Raw genomic sequence first — 6,000 nt, 5'->3', positions numbered from 1 at the left:
CATGTAACTTGGTAAAATAAAATATTAAATAAATAAATGAATGAAAGGGTCAAAGAAAATGATCCTGGAGAACTGGAGAAATGATGGTACTATTCTTGGAAATGGAGATGTTAGCCTTAAGGAAACGAACAGGTTTTAAGAAGAGAAAAAGGAGTTCCATTTTTGGTATGTTCAATTTGATGTGCTGTTTAATATTTGTTGAATGATTAGTACTACCATCCAGAATGATCTCCAAGATATTTTGGTAATCTGTTTAATAGAAAGGGACAATTCATATGACTCTTGAACACAGTTTAAGTGAGACAATATCAATACATATCTTTCTTCTATCTGTACAATGTTGCAAGTCAAAGAGTATAACTACAGTGGGTAAATATTACAGAGGCAAATTTAAATATAAAATAAAGACAAAAGTTCTTGAAAATTAGAAATTGTTCTAAAGTGGAATAAGGTGCTGTGGAATGATCTTTGATTGATGATGTTGAAATATAAGTGCTTGTTATAGTTTAGAGTAGATGGATTTTGAGACTTCTTCCAAATTTAATGTTGTGTGCAATGGCATACCTTGGGGTGTGACATCATTGGCAGAATTTTGTAAGTCTCTTTTCATTCATTAATCTTGATAACTAGGTCAGAAAATTCTCCTCAGTTTCCATGATGCCTTTGGATTCAGGAAAGAAATTTTGCTTAGAAATTTCTGAGATAGATGATTGTCCAGATAATGTTTTCAATTCTCAATAAAGAGCCTTCTGAGAAAAGAGAATACAGCAATGCAAAAGTTTAAAGCTCTTTTTACACATAGTAAAAAACAAAAACAAACAAACAAACAAACAAACAAAAAACAACAACAATTCTTTTGTCAGGTGTCTTCCTCTTTATGCCTTCAGTTACTAGATTAAGCTGGGGTCTTTGGTTTAGAAACATCATCACTGCATTATTCACTGCCCCAAAGTCTGTAGTTAAAAGTGTTAGGCAGAGTTCTCCATATTCTTCTCCTTCTTTCTCTATTTTTCTTCTTCTTCCTCTTCATGATTGTCCTTTCTGGGAAAAATCAAAACAGGTTCATGTCCTCTTCTATGTGATAAGCCTTTCAAAGGCATAAAACCCAGTATTATATTTTCCCCAGGTAATATATTCTTAGTTCAATAATACATTTTAAAGACTTAAGAACTTTTATCAATAAATCAATCAACTAGCATTTATTAAGCTATCATGTGCCTGATACTATGCTAAATGCTATGGACAAATAAAGGCAACAAAACAAAATAAAAATTTTAAAAGGTCTCTATATTTAAGAAGTTAACATGCTAATAGTTCAGCCCAGGGACCAACCATAACTTGAGAGTTCTGATGATGATATATGGTATTTACTTCCTGGAAGAGTTGATAGACTCAAGTCATAAAACAAAATAGTATTTTTTTGGATCTAGTCAATGCAAGAATTAAATTTGTTGGATGATTTTTTTTTTGCAAAGGCTTTGTTTTCCACCCAATTTTTTTTTTAACTTGAGGGAGTTTGAGAGAGGGGGGCAAGTGATAGGGAAGATACAATAAAAAGATAATTGAACCATCTTTAAAGGCATACAAGTAAATAGAAGAAAAACAAGGAGAAACAGACAAGTTGATCCACTTGGAAAAGTTATAGGTAGAATTCATTATTTAGGTAATTTCATTACTTATTTATTGATGCTTAATTTTATACTTAAAAGGAAAAAAACACGCTATATATAACAGAGAGATTCTGACCTTCATCAAAAGACATTGTACTATTTTCTTTCTTGTTCTGTTTTATTTATATTGAAGGGTGGGGTCAAAATCACTCAATTCCATTTTAGACCTTTTAGATTTAGTAGATGAAAATACATTACAATTAATTACATTAAGTTTCAAAAGTCATTGAAAGCTATATGATTAAATGGAATGATGCTATATAGCAAATGTTCCCATTGGCCAAGAAATTTCATCATATTTCTATATAAAAGTATGGCATTTACTAAAATTGGAGGAGTTGTAATCTAATGAGTGATGATCTAGGAGAAAACAAAGCACATGCTTGTCTGGGTTCTGGATAATAGGAAATGTTATTATACTGTCCCAGTTACCAATGGAATGAAACAAGGCTATATACTTATTCTTATGTTTTTAGCATGATGTTTTATCCAGTTGTCAAATTACTTCAATGAGGATGAACATGGCATCAAAGTCAGTTAACAAATTGATAACAAATTCTTCTACTTCAAAAGTGGAGGGAGATTGTGTGCATGATTTTTTAAAATAGATGATTGTGCACTCAATGCAACCTTTGAAGTTCAGATGAAACAAGATATAGATCAATTGTCTACTATTTGTGCTAATTTTGACCTAATAATTACCATCAAGAAAACACAGGTACTCCATTAGCCAGCACTACATCATCCATATGTGGAACCATCAGTTACAGCAATTGGAGAAGTTCTGAATACTGTGGATGAGTTCACTTACCTTGACAATATATTTTGCAGGGATGCAGATGTTGATGACGAGGTGGACACATGCATAGCCAGAGCTAGTTCAGTGTTTGTGAGGCTCTGAAGAAAGTTTGGGAAAGGAGAAATATTACACTGAATACCAAAATGAAGGTCTACAAAGCCATTGTGCTGACCTCATTGTTATATGCCTGTGAAAGCTACACAGTATATCAACACCATGCCAAGAAACTTAATTGCTTCCCTTTGAATTGTTTTAGGAAGACTCTGAAAATTACCTGGCAAAACAAGGTGCTATACACTGAAATCCTTTCTTTAAATTTTCAAGAATTCAAACATTACTACAGAGAACACAACTCCTTAGGGCTTTCCACATCATTTGAATGCCAAATGTACATTAGCCAAAAAGAACTCACACAGGGCAAGTGCTCATGTCAGTAAAAAAAATGCAAGGACATGCTAAAAGTGTCTCTGAAGAAATTTAGAGTTGATTGCGCAACAAGGAAGACACTGGCATCAGACCATTCAAAATGGCATACTCTTATTAGAGAAGGTGCTGTGCTTCTTGAGCAAAGCAGAATTGAAATAGCCCAGAGGAAACATATGATGTGCAGAGCTAGAGAATCCACCTCAAATGTTTATATGAACTATTTATTTCTGACCTGTGACAAAGTCTCCTTCTCGTATTGGTCTGATCAGTCACAGTCAGACTAATATAGCAATGTTATTTTTGAACTCTTTCTGAATTAAGGACAATAATCAATCAAGATATCAATTAGGATAAAAGGAGACACTTTGTCTTTAATTTGGCCTAGGTCTTCTTTCCTCCCCACTCTCTTAGGTCAGAGGAAAACAGAGGGAGTTGAAAAATTTGAGTCCACATTTGTTATTGATTGTACTAGGAGCTCTCTCAAATCAATTGATTGACATGATCTGTACTATTATTAAAAGACTGACTTTACTCACTGCTCGAGAAGGAAATTAAGTAAGAAATGAGGCCCTGCTAAGTAGGGGGTGGAGCCAAGATGAAAGAGTGTAGACAAGTCTTTTTCTGAGCTCTTGCTGGTTGCCTTCATATCAGCACCAGATCAAGCCTCTAAATTGGTTTTGGAGTGATAGAACAAACAAATATTTGGAATGTAACTAATTTTCAGCAGAATATATTTTGGAAGAACTTCAGAAAAGATTTGTTTTGATTGGGAACAGAGAGAGGTGGCTGAGCACAGCTACAGAGCAGGGATATACCAGATTCTATCAGGAGAAGACATAGGCCAAAATACAGCAGCATTGGCTACTCTGTCCTGGTTTAGAAGCCAATGGATCAGCAGACTAGCTGAGAGACATCCAATGCAACTCCAAAAGGCATATAAGCTGCTGAATCCCAGAGTAATACAGGATTGGACAGGCCCACACAGCACAGGAAATCAGCAGCATCAGTCCCAGGAGCATGAAGCTGCTGTTGCCTGTAAAGGAAACTTGGGACAATCTCCCCTTTGCCCTAAGAGCAGACCTTAAACTTTAAAAATAACCAAAAAAGCAAAATGAACTCTGACCATAGATAGCTTTTCTGGAAAGAGGGAAGAACATACCTTAAACCCTGAGAACACTAAAGTCAAATCATCTGCAAATGAAGCCCTCAAGGATGATAAGATTTGGTCTCTCTCTGACAGAGTTCTCTTGGAAGAAAAGATAGTTAAAAGAAAAATGGGGAAAATAAATGAGAATTTTGCAGGAGAGTTTAGAAAAGGAAACACAGAAATTATCTGAAGAAAACACCTTTAAACATAGATTTAGAGAAATGGAAAAGCATGTAATTCCTTACAAAATAGATTTGATGAAATGGAGAAAGCACATGACTTCTTACAAATAAAAATGATGAAATGGAAAAAAATCAATTCATTGAAAAACAAAATTTGTGAAATGGAAAAAAACACAATGAACAAAACAACCCATTTAAAAGTTCAATTGGCCAAATGCAAAAGGATATACAAAAGCTGACTGAAGAAAATAATTCACTAAAAATTAGAATTAAACAAATGGAAGTGAATGACTGAAGGAGACAGTAAGAGTCAGTCAAACAAAACCAAAAAATACAAGAAAAGGTAAAATGCCTCACTGGAAAAGCAACTGACCTGAAAAAAATAGATCTAGGAGACACAATCAAAGAATTATTGGACTTCCTGAAAACTATGATGGAAAATGAGCCTAGCCAACATCTTTCAAGAAATCATCAAGAAAAGCTACTCTGATATTCTAGAACAAGAAGGTAAAATAATCATTGAAAGAATTCACTGTTCACCTCCTGAAAGAGACAACACAATGAAAATTACAATGAATATCATGGCTAAATTTCAGAATTATCAGACCAAGAGAAAATATTGTAAGCAGCCAGAAACAAACAATTAAAATATTAAGGAGCCAGAATCAGGATTAACCAGGTCCTAGTAACTTCCATATTAATGGACCAAAGAATTTGTAATGTGATATTTTGAAGAGCAAAGAACTTGGACTGTAGCCAAGAGTCAACTATCCAGCAAAATTAAGCATTAGCTTTTAAGGAAAAAGGTGGATATGCAATGAAACAGATGAATTCAATTTCTGATGAAAAGACCAAAGCTGAACAGAAAATTTTGTTCTCAAAATACAGAATTTGAGAGGATGAAAATGTAAAAAGCAAAGAAAAAATAACTGTTTCTTTTAAAAGTTAAAAAGTTTATATCCCTATATGGGAAGATGATATGTTTAACTCTTAAGAACTGTATCTCTGATATGGGTATACTTAGAGGGTATAAGTATAATTTGATTTTATTGTGATGATATAAAAATAAACGAGTTGGAAGTGGTATGGTACTGCAAGAAGAAGAATGGGGTAAATTATATTTCATGAAGAGGCAAAAAAAAAAAAGACTTATTACAATTGAGGGAAAAAGGGAGGGTCATGAGCATTGTGTGAAACTTATTCTCATTGGAGTTGACTCAAAGAGAGAATATCAGACATATTTAGCTCAAAGAGAAACTTTTCTCACCCTCTAGGGAAGTAGGAGAGGAAAGGGGAAAGGAAAGAAGAAAGCTAATAAAAGGGAGAACAGAAATAGAAGGGGGAAATAATAAGAAAGAGGGAGGAACTGTAAAAAGAGGAAGGGTATTTGAGGGAGGTGATATTCAGAAGCAAAACACTGGGGAAGAGGGAAAGGAGGAAAGAAAAGAGAAAAGCATAACCTGGAGAAAATAACATGTTGGGAAATAATTAATTAATTAATAATTTTAATTGTGAATGTGAATGGGATGGATTCTCCCATTAAATGCAAGCAGATGGCTTACTGGATTAAAAGCCAGAATTATACAATATGTGTTTACAAGAAACATATTTAAATCAGAGTGATACATAGGGAGTAAAGTTAAAAGTCTGGAGTAGAATTTATTATGTGTCAGCTGAAGTAAAATAAGCAAATCTTGATCAGATCAAGCAAAAGCAAAAATAGGTCTAATTAAAAGAAATAAGGATGGAAATTACATATTGCTAAAGGGTAACATA

At 33.8% G+C, this 6,000-nt stretch overlaps 1 long non-coding RNA gene across 1 annotated transcript in view; it reads right to left on the bottom strand.

Moving 5' to 3' along the window:
• Positions 1 to 230: 230 nt before the first annotated feature.
• LOC141551812 (uncharacterized) overlaps positions 231 to 6,000 on the bottom strand; it is a 43,512-nt gene continuing 37,742 nt past the window's right edge. Inside the window, exon 5 of the long non-coding RNA XR_012484969.1 lies at positions 231 to 1,041. This is a non-coding gene — a long non-coding RNA (uncharacterized LOC141551812). The remainder of the gene's footprint in view (positions 1,042 to 6,000) is intronic.

The sequence above is a fragment of the Sminthopsis crassicaudata genome, chromosome 1 (genome assembly GCF_048593235.1).
Source record: "Sminthopsis crassicaudata isolate SCR6 chromosome 1, ASM4859323v1, whole genome shotgun sequence".
NCBI classification, from domain to species: domain Eukaryota; kingdom Metazoa; phylum Chordata; class Mammalia; order Dasyuromorphia; family Dasyuridae; genus Sminthopsis; species Sminthopsis crassicaudata.
The sequence above is the reverse complement of the archived record's forward strand: the minus strand, read 5'-3'. Positions and strand labels throughout refer to the sequence as shown.